The sequence below is a fragment of the Helobdella robusta genome (assembly GCF_000326865.2).
Source record: "Helobdella robusta unplaced genomic scaffold HELROscaffold_9, whole genome shotgun sequence".
Classification (NCBI taxonomy): Eukaryota; Metazoa; Annelida; class Clitellata; order Rhynchobdellida; family Glossiphoniidae; genus Helobdella; species Helobdella robusta.
Genome location: NW_008705512.1, coordinates 2,340,672 through 2,353,280, shown reverse-complemented (window position 1 = coordinate 2,353,280; position 12,609 = coordinate 2,340,672).

Sequence of the window (12,609 nt, the reverse complement as noted above, 5' to 3'; positions counted from 1 at the left end):
TAATACAATTTTCATTCTAAATTCTTGTTTAATTTATTATATGACTATTTGGTTTTAAATAAAATATATATATATATATATCACAAATATAATCTTATATGTAGGTTATAGAAGAATATGTACATAAAAATGTTAGAATCACATATGTTGTAATTTTTTGTCTTGGAGGAACAACCCTAATTTTTTTTGTCCCACTTTTCCAAATCCAAATGTTAGTGGGGGGTGACCAAAATAAAAGTAATTTTGTTCACAAAGTTTTATGCAACTTTGTTCAGTAGATTTTAATTTCTCTACGTTAGTGCAGTAAGTTTGTGAACGTTTTTTATTTAATGAACTTATGGTAAGAAATTATGATCGTCTGTTGTTACCTTTTTGTAATATTATCAAATGAACAGTATTCCCTTTCTATACAATTTTTTTTTTGTCGACAACTGCAACACCTACCACATATTAATTTTAGCTGTTAAATCATGTGAAAATGTCAACTGCTCACAAAACTGACCAAATCATTTTAAAAAATCTATAAAGAATGTCAAACTTACGAGTCCACTCAAAAACATGAAACTTTGAATCTACAATGACAATGAAAATATAACGAGTAACTCTGAAATAACTCTGAGTAAATATGAGTTTCTTGATGTAAAAATACGCTTGGAAACTGTCGATAAAACTTGTATGTGTAAAATACTTAGCAACAATGCCAACGTAAAATGTTCAAACAACGACCACACATTTAGAGCTTGCTAAAGCTCTCTTCATTAATTTAAGGCAAGTCCTAATCAGCATATAGAAAGTAATTACTACTTTATGTACCAATAACGTTAAAAAAATTAATATAAATTACGCCAACGAGCATGATAGCACTCTACATACGCCAACTTTGTCAGACACAGAGAACTAGTAACATAAAAAAAACTTGCTATCAATTAATCAACCAACCAGCTAACAGACCAACCAACCAGTCAGCCAACCAACTAATCAACTAACCACCCAACCAATCAAACACATATGTAATATATATTTATATATAACGTGCAAGTGTATAACGGCATTAATGAGGACTGTTAAACAGGTTAACAAATGAAAACTTATTGAATAAAATACATTTACACGAATCGCAAAATGTTTAATCAAAAAAATCTCCGAGGCAAAATAATGGCATGATTATTTCAATGCAAAAAATACTGAATGAATGAAAAATTTAATCAAAATTTTATATGCTCCGATGAGCATGAATCTATAAATTACCTATAAACATTCATCCATTCATTCATACGTAATGTACTAGAATTCCTTCCTATCAATGCATTTCATTTCAACATACTTCCAAGGAAGTAAAAGCATACAAAAACACATACGAGTTTTTTATATTTTAAGTTAAACTGAAACAAAGCATGAATTAACAAATGAAAAGTTTTCAGGCGCAATGAATTTAGTCTAACATGTATATATTTATAAACATTCTTTCCTGCACAAACATTGATTACGTACTAAACTTTAAAAACAAATGCCTTCGGAAGTTTAAAGTCTAGAGTGGGTACGGAGATGCACCAAACCATGGAAAAAATATCTAAAAAAAAGGTTTTCACATATTTTACTTTTACGTCCCAAGTTAATATTGTTTATACTAAATGTAAATTAGCTCTACTTACGTACAACTCATACATCCTCGTTTATACATTCGTGAACTCTGTTCGGCTACATCAAGCTGTTAACAAATCGTCAATCGTCACCTACAGTTCTCTTTCCGTAAGTCTGCCAGCCTACATTCGTCAACAACCATCTACCATTAACCATCTAAACATTTTTTACCAAACTCTTCAAGAAGCGACTTAAACATTTTTCTTTGAACAAGCTTTTTCACAAGTTACTATCGGCAGAACATCCAAGTGCCCCTGAAACTTTGCATAGGACTCTGTAAACTAATAATAATAATAATAATAATAATAATAAAAACCAAAAGAAGGTTATCAACTTTAGCATTTCAAAAATAATTTTCCATCACGAAATTCTGGATCAACCACTGGTGCCGTTTACACGAACCATTCCTCACAAAGTGTAGATTGGTTCATGTTTCTAATTGAGACATCACTCGTTATAAAACAACACTGATCATCTTGAAGTACTAATGTTACTTATCGCCTAAATATGTTCGCACGGAACGGATTGAAATGTCAATCATACCTTTTTATTGTTTGATTTATTTTATTATTTATTCATTTTATTTATTTTCATTAATTTATTTCTAAAGGCACATAGTATTCATTTGGATTGAATAAATATTTTGAACAATATACGGTTCAAAATTTTCAAGACAGAAAAGAACATTGCAAATATTATATATTCGAAAAAAAAACAGTTAAAACCAATTCCACGAATAAAACAGATGTATTAATTTTGAAGAAATTAACTGCTTGCCGTAATCTTTACATTACCATCTTTACCAGTTGTGTTAGAAAAAATTGTACGAAGAATAATAACAAATATAATATTTTTAACACTAAAAAAGCATGCAGAATCAACGCAGAATTTTAGAAAAATAAAATTTAATTTTTATAAATAAAACAACAGCAAATAAACGCGTATGTAGCTGGTAAAAGAATACAACAGAAAATAATTTATAAAATTTCACAAATGATTGAATGTTTGGAAACAGCTCTCATGTTTTGCCGAATGTTTACATCAAAATTCTCTTTCTTTCCCTTAGTCGAAATAAGTCGGTAACTTGAATGTCGCATGTTCTTATACGTACGCAATGTATCGTGGTGAGCGAATGAATGAGTGAACAGTGAATGAATGAGCAAATGAACAAATGAACGCGTTAACGAACGAATAAAAGAATGAATGATACGACAGACTAATGAATGAATGAATGATTGAATATATAAACATCTTACACAAGTGTTTTGATTGTATTGTATATGATTAAAAAATTTATGGAAAGTTAAAAATAATCTTTACTTTGCACATCGCTGCTTTGTTGTTGTTGCTGCTGGTACGATAGAGATTTCATCGAGGTGTTGTTAGATGGTGGTGATGACGACGACGACGACGATGATGTTGATAGTGTTGGCGTGGTTTTCTCCCCTTCGTTTGCTTTTTGATGGAAAAATAAATTTAACCGATGTGGAGACGGAGTTGAAACTGACAAGGCAGCAGATGGCAGTGGAAGGGTGGGAGGCGAGTTGTGATTGGTTGAATTGTAGCCAATGGATTGATAAGGATAATAATGAAAATAATTATAATCTTTACAGGAATCCAGTTTGATGATTTGACGTGTCCTGAACCTTCAAAATAAAATTGTTTACAACCAACAAACTTTTTATTTCCAATATTATAACAACGCTAAAAATTATGAAATTGCTGAAGTGTAATTTAACTCTGCTGTACTAGTTTCTTGTCAATTTGCACATCAAATAACTGTTGTTATTTATACATTATTTGAATTATTTTATTTCGTCTAAATTAATTTCCAGAAAGGAAAATAAGAATGAAGACCACAAAAAAGAACTTTGATGCCATGTAAAAAGCAACGAAGAACATGGCAATGTTTTGTAATATGGATGTTTTAGTAACGCATTCTGTTGAGCTAACAGATCTAGTATGAAAGCTAGGAAAACTTTTTCTCGAGTGCCTGAGAGATTTAATTGAAGATCGGTAATTAATATTTAATCTGTTCTGATGTAAATATTTATTAACACCATTTAAATGAATTTGCTGTGATTTTTCTTTGCGGCCCATAACAATAAAATGGCATAGTAAATTCCTCCTTGAGTTGTTGATCAAGCACATCGGCTTCAAACCGTGTTTGCACAATGATGCAGTTGTAGAATTTAATCCGATTGACTCTGTGACAAAATAAGGGGACGTACGAGAGGGGTATTTTTTAGAAGTTAATAAACGGAAAAGAGAACTTGGTTGATTCATCATCAGGCGATTGGTGTCAATGAATGTCATATTCTTAACATTTTTTAAAGCGGCCTTTGAAATGCCCGACTCAGTCGGCGAGCTGATGGCTTTATCAGAATTTCTTGCGAATAAATTAGTTAAGCAGTACAAAAAGGCTTTAAACAGTATAAAACAGTAGCACATAAGTTCCTCAATCATATTGCAAAAATGTTTTTAAATGTTTTCTGTCGCAAATTATTAAATTTGATTGGCTTAAATACCACTATTATTATTTAAAATTAATGGTTAGTGTCTTTGAGGACTTATATTTTTGATCCATACCACACTAATGGATTTGTTATTGTTGACAGTATTGCTTACGTCACAACTTTACATCACAAAAGTCTTTTCAACGCTAAGTCAGAATCTTCAAACATTTTGCGCGCAGTCAATTTTTTCGGTGCGCTAAACAAAACTTACTTCTGTTCTTATAGCATTTGGATCATTATAAACATTTTCAGAATTCATTCGGCAAAACTAAAGACAAAATATTTTTTTTTACAAAAGTAGAAATTAATAATAAGAATGTTCTTAACACCGACCAAAACAAAATAGTAATTTTGGAATACTATAATTTGTATCTCTACTACTGCCAAATCAATCTTAACGTAATGTTAATTTAATTTAAGACAATTTTTACATTTATTCATATATATTATATATATATATATATATATATCACATACAATGTGTACGTTTTTAATTATTCCTTGGATGTTTCCTGCTCTGGACGACGTGTTAAAGTTGAAATCTTGTAGAATATTTTGTTAAATTTACATTGGTCGACCATTCAAAATTTAATTGACCCCACAACTACACGTAACTTATGTGAGGTTGTTGTCCAGGTGCAAATATCCTACGTTGAAGTGTGTCCATTGCTAACAAACGCCGGAAGACCAGCACCACAACGGCGCGGCATTAATAAGTTTTTAAGAAATTTGTATTAATCAAATGTAGATTGATTTCTGTGCTGCGAAATGTTTCTTTACACACTCACACACACGCACGAACACACACACACACACACGAATACACGCGCGCACAATAAAGAGGTTGGTAATTTTATTGTAACATTTGTGTTTCTTTTTTTTATTTAACTTTTTTATTTAAATTTTAAAATTATCAACTATGCAATAATACCTGAGACAATTACGTTAATCAATGCATTAAAAATATATTATTCAACTATTAATTCATTGAATCAGACTTGATGAAATAATTTATTTATACAAATCTCACTTTTGTTTAATTGCATGAGCCCTGTTGTTTCAACAATTTTTTGTAAATCCAACTTGTAACAGATAAATCCTTTAAAACTAACAATGGTTTAAATATTTAAAAAAAATTGTATTCGACGGTAAATTAAATCTGTATGATAAAAAGAAAGTAAACGTTTTTTTGATAATTCATTAACAAACAATTATGACTCGATTGATAACCAAGTATTAAATTTATTGCTTCATAAAGGCGATTGTTTATTATGTTAATCTTTAAATAAATCACACACCGTAATAAATAATCCTACACTTGTTCATATATCTGCCTACCGAGAAACGATTTGATTGACAAGCGTTTGGGATGGCTTAACCCAAAAGTCAAATATTACTGGCTCATTATTATTCATTGCATACGCCTATTTGATGATTTATACGAGCCAGCGCGTTTGAATACGTCGTTTGTAGGTCAGTAAGTATATGACACCGCACCGTTTCCTATGTCCGCTTGCATGTATGTTTATTTACATTCGTCGATGTCAGCTTGTGTAACTGCCTTGTTGTCATGTCTTTTTTACCTACTTAACAGCTCATGATGATTGGGAATGTTGTTAATACCACGTTGAGTGGTTTAACAACATTTTTGAGGCAAACAGGTTTTATACTTAATTTGAACTTTTTGAGCAGTAAGAAAAATAAATCTTGTTAAACAAAAAATCATATTTAGACGGTTTTGCAGGCGTTGTTTGTTAAATTAGAGTCTATTAAACCATTAAAACTTGATATTGACTTGCTCATTAACAGCAGTTTTTGTTATGCATAAACACACTCACACACACACACACACACCAGACACGCACTCACACAAACACATAAAAACACCCTAACACACAAACACGTACAATAGAGTATTCTATATATAACGTTTATAGCAAATACGTATATATTTATAAATATTAATTTTAATCTTATTATGACAACTTTGCTTTAAAATATGAAATGTTTTTATTAATTTATCTTCAATTGAATTCAGATTCATGCTTTGAAAATTTGAAATCTTTACAAAACTTCCACGAGGAGCAAACACATGACGCCATTTATTGAGCAATGATCCAATCGAAAAAACTATAATGCATTCTATTATCGATTTGTTATCTTTTTTAAATAAATGTATAACGGATGATAATTTTCAACAAATTTTTAAATTAATAAAATTTAAAATAAATCGTAAATTCACCCATTTGTGTCAAATGCATTCTCGGAAAAAGTAATATGAAAAATTTGTTTGAGTCAGTGAGCGGAAATTACTTTTTTAAAAACAACTAAAATGTCTAAACGTTCCCAAACATTTGTCTGTTTAAAATTTCAATCGACCATAAATGAATAAAGTGAATAAGAATATGTTATTCGAGCAATTGATTAAACGTCAACTGTTTTTTCTCTACACTCGGCTAAAGATCTGGTTAGATGCATTAGGTAGGTATATTAAATTCTTATATTCGTGTCTTGCCTGCGTTATATTTTATCTGTTCTACATAATTAACAACCCCGATTGTGTCGGCTGTGTTGTTGTTTATATTTCTAATTATGTTTTTAAACTGTTTGTTTATAGAACTAAGTTAGGAACGGGATTGACTCTTATGAGTTTATTGAATGCCTGCTAAGAGCGTTGCTGTTCTCTTTGTTAAGTAATTTCATAAATATGGAATATGCCAGCTCTAAGGATTATGAGATTGTCAGTGGCGTATCTAGGGAGGAGTTTCTGGAAGAAAATATTGAAGATTATGTGTATAATATTGGGCAAAAAAAAGGTTTTTTAGCTAAGGTTTTCATTCCTTTCTCAAAACGGGTATGAACGGGAATTTCAGAAAATTACCCAAAACGGTCATTAAACTTAATTTTCTAATTATTTCCTCCACCGAAAAACTCTAGATCCAGCACTTGGTGTTGTTATTTCTTAAAGATTCGTCTACATCTAACAGTTTTTTCTAGTAGTATCATACTTTTGAAGCTTCTTTTTTATTTCTTTGCTTTTGATTTCCAGTCGTTCGACTACGAACTTTGATGCATTGTTAACAATGAACACCCATAATGTTGCGATCAAGTCTGTATTTTCATAGCCAGTAATTTATGAAACGTTTTTAATGCATCTTTTCAACAGACTTGAGTCACTTTTATTAATTGAAACCTTAGTTTTTTAAGAATTTTTATCAACATTCAGTGATATTTTTGCTAAAACATAAATTCAAGTTCACATCTTTCACGAATAGTTTATTTTTAAAATTGTACCGTCAAAGTTTAAACATGAAATGATGATTGACAACTGAGATAATAAAACAACAACAATTCAATGAATAAACAAATAAATGTAAAACGTTTAAATCATCATTAATAATAATAATTAATAATAATAGAAATAACAAAAGCAACAACTATTCAACACGTGAAACTTATCAAATCCTCGTCATAAAACGAACCTAGTGAACCCTTGTGATAGTCTATTGTTTGCAGTAAAGTTTTCATTCACTCATTAATTTACTTATTTTGTCTTCATTTATTCTTTCGTCGTTAGAAGAATCTATTTGTTTACTCTTCACTCACTCACTCACTCACTCACTCACTCACTCACTCACTCACTCACTCACTCACTCACTCACTCACTCACTCACTCACTCACTCACTCACTCACTCACTCACTCACTCACTCACTCACTCACTCACTCACTCACTCACTCACTCACTCACTCACTCACTCACTCACTCACTCACTCACTCACTCACTCACTCACTCACTCACTCACTCACTCACTCACTCACTCACTCACTCACTCACTCACTCACTCACTCACTCACTCACTCACTCACTCACTCACTCACTCACTCACTCACTCACTCACTCACTCACTCACTCTCTCACTCACTCACTCTCTCACTCACTCACCCATTCGTTTGTTTATTTGTTCATTCGTACGTTCGTTCATTCATTCGTTCGTTCATTCTTTTATTAGTTTCTCTGCAGAATTATTCGAACCGATAAAAAGCCATTCGTTTTATTAAATTTTAATTAAAACATTTAGCATTATCATTAAAGTACTTGTACATTGCTTTTCAATAATTTTTAAATTTAACATTTATTATCTTATGTACATTGTACATGTTTTTGAAATAAATAAATATATATAATATATATTACATATATTATAATATACATATATTATATATATATATATATTATATTATTATATATATAATATATTATATATATACATATATACATTATACACACGTATTATGCAAGTGTGTGTTCGAGTGTGTATGTGTGTGCGCGTTTGGGCAATTTTATTATTAAATAAATGGCATCTTTCTTGCACAGTTCTTTCTTGCACAGTTCTTTCTTGCACAGTTCTTCCTTGCGTGAAAATGCTTTCATCGTGTTCCTTCCTTATTTAATTACAATTAAACTTTTGCGCCAGGAAATCTGTGCCATCCACACCACACAGCGTACAGAATGCGGACTACGTACATCAGCATGCAACTTCGCATGCACGGGCAAGTCCCGACCGCATCATATGCAAAAGACGTGATGACAGATAAACCTTGAGAGTTGGACAAATATTAATAGTATTCGAACAAAGGAGGCAAGATATGGCGGTTCTAAAAGATGCTACGAATGAAAATGCCATCTCAGTTTAAAAGCGCAACTAGGTTTAAGATGTCCATCAAAATTCACTGCTACGAAATATTCTGGTCCAACTGATGAACTTTCATGCGCCAGAAGAGTTAGATGGAAATATCTTGCTTTTAAACCACAGAAAGAATAATTGCTATATGTGAGACACTGAAAAATTGTCATGGAACTGATTGATTGAAAAGGTTTGTAACCAGGAGTTGAACTGAGGCCAAAATAATAACCTTGTGATGTGTTACATCTTTTTGGCTCAGTAACTTTTTTTTATGTGCAAAATTTATGTGACCCAAGTATCTTCAAACAAATTTTACATAACAGTAATTCATCTTCGGAATCATTAAGTTCAGGTCCATTCAAATCTTTAATGGTGATGGTTGAACAAAACAAACTACACACACACAATACACATACATACACACAAACAGACATTTTTCATGTTTTTAATGTGATTGTATGCGGCACTATTATTGTTCTAATATAAAAAAAACTTCAAATTCACTGATAACTTAATGATTAACAAAAAAATAATTAAAATATATGAATTGAAAGGGCAATTCAAAAAATGCATTAAAGACATTAATAAAAAAAGAGCATCATATATATTCAACGAAATTTCCACTGTTTGATTAGGTTTAACTACGTAGATAACAACCACTTAACGTTAATAATAATAATTGTGCATGCCATTAATTAATGATCAATGTTATTGTATGCGTCCGCACAGCAAACACACTTGAATACGAATACGATAGACATCCATACATTCAGCGGCTTGATAGCTCGCCATACAATCGTAGATACATAAACATATGTAGAGGTATGTAATATGTTTAACAGAGTCATACAATCGTACGTTCAGAGATATATAATATAAGCGATTGTTTGGTGTTGTCTGCTTGGCTAAACTTCATACTCAATGAACTTATCTAATTAAGAAACAAAATGGATCTGTGATTATGTGTGTTTCAGGCAGAGCCTGTCCTTTTTAATTTGTTCTTTCAGCGTTTTCTAAATGTTCACGCTTTTTATAATTTAAAATTAGGGTTGTATAAACTCTAATCACATAATTACGGGATTGTATCAAAACTCGAAACAAAATCACGTGATTAGTGAAAAATACTAATTGTCAAACATTTAATTGGAGGAATAAATATATACATTTATTCTCTCGTACTGATTAGTTTTTTATATCATGTAAAAAGCGCGAGTGTTTACTCCAGATTGTTTTAAAAATATGATAAATTTTTAAAAAGCCCAAATTAACTTCAACATTCGTACATAATGTGCATTGCAAATTTTTAAAATTTCTCATCTTTTTACAGGAAACAAAAAGTTTTTCGATGAAAGTGTCTTTCATATCTGAAAGTGTATCATTTGAAATTATTTAGATTAGCATCCGCTATTTATATTTTGCCAATTACACAGTGAAGAATTTGTGAAAAACAAATAAACGTATATTTTTGAAACTTCTTTTGTTCGAACCAATCAATTAAAATCAGGCTTCGAAAAATTGGCAACTATCTTTTAAAGCCACAAAACATTTAGTCATTATTTGAGCAAACATTCCTAAAAGTGCTCTTACCGAATCTCCTCCTTTTACAAAAATGTTTAAAATAAGTAACGGCTAAATTAATTTGGAACCTCTAGAAAAAATGCACACACCAAACACACACACACACCACACACACACACCACACACACACACCACACACACACACACACACACACACATTCAAAGACACCACATCTACACACACACACACACACACACACACACACACACACACATTCAAAGACACCACATCTACACACACACACACATTCAAAGACACCACATCTACACACACATTCAAAGACACCACATCTACGCACACATTATACAGACATATATATATATATATATATATATATATATATATATATATATAAATGTGGAACGCTCAGTCATAAATAAATCAAGAGAATGTATTGCATAGGTTCGATAACGTTAGAAGGCGAAATCATGTGGATGACTGGCAATATGACCGGCGATGATGGATGCAACATTGACGTGATTGGGCATTTACTGGAAAGCATTACGTCATTGCACGTTATTCCATTCCATGTTGTTGCTTGTTATTCTATGTTATTGCATGTTATTTTACGTCATTGTAAGATATTGAAGGTAATTTTTTACGAAGTATTGGTTGCGATTGTAAATTAGTATTATAATTCAATTTTTGAATATTTGCTAGAATTTCTTATCTCCCATGTTGTTTTTGTTTGGTCTCGATCGATTGTTAATTTTTGTTAAAATTGCACAATTAAAATTTATCAGCAATTCAATGTTTTTTCATGTTGTTTGGAAACTTTTGACGAATACAAGTTTCGTGCGTCTTATTCAAATTGCAAAATTATTACGGCTTCAATCTTTTGAATTATATTTTATGTCAGAATACGATACGACACATCAATAATGCGTTCGCTCCTACACAGCCGTCATACTAATACATATATACGATATTTTCACGCAGCTGAGAGCTCTGGATGAAGAGCAAATATAAACATTTAACCAAACATATTCTGCAAAGTAAAGAAAATTTTTGTATGAAAAGTATATTATTTTAAAAATACAAATTGTATATACAGAACATAAGTATATATTCATTGAATGGAGGCCACGTTTTAAAAATAAATCAACGGAATTGGAGTTAAAATCTGCAACTTATTTCAGCACTGACGTCTGATCTGACTTCTCATTCGACAATCATCAACACGAAATGATGAAACATTTGTCTTCAATCGATATAAACAACTTCACATATTACAACTTCATATACTACAACTTCCATTAAATAATAACATGCTATTCCTAAGAAATGTAATAAAATTCTGTTAAATCGAATTTAATCGTGCCTGGTTGTAGAGCGCGTTTATATATAATTTCTGTAAAATTCCCATATTATATCAAAAGAATATAGACATATAGAATATATCGTTATCAAAGGCTGTAAATAACAATTAGATGCTAAATGAATAAAAGAAATTGCTTTTTCACTGGCAACTGACGTTTGTGAAGAAAAGCATTAAATGGTCATAAAGTCACGATGACGGCTTATCCTCTGCGTCACGACATGCTCCACATAATCCTGATTGGCATTTAAATCTCCTAGTAGCCTGACATGCTTGCATTTCATTTCTTATCTATTTGCTCTAAGTTATCAATTTGGTCATCCACGAATTTCATTACGACATTTGCAGGTCGACCTATTCCATCCTTTTAATTTATTAACAACTTTGATGTGGCAATATATAATTCAGTTTAAAAGATGTATTGATTATATCAAAGTGAAATTTTAAATAAAGGTCTCCCCGTCAGAATAGTTGCTTAATTGCTGGTCTCTACACAAGTATCAAAATCAGACATCGCCTGTTCCAAAAATGCATAACAAATTTACTAAAATGATGATTTCTTCACAACCGACCATACGTAGTACCACTCATTTGTTTTAACATTATAACTATGATGAAACATTGAGGGAGAGAGAGATTAATGCTTGTGACATAACATTCGTCCATCAATTATGCATTCAACCAGCGTTGCCTCCCTGTATTTGTTGGATAAAAATCAACTGAAACCAACTAAAAATTAAACCGGCGCAAATCCCCAAGAATATGAACTCGAAGTTTTCAGCTAGACAGATGAATCAACTTAATTATTTTACGATATTAATTATGAGCCATTAAAATTTTCAGCGACCTATGTTCACCAAACAGAAT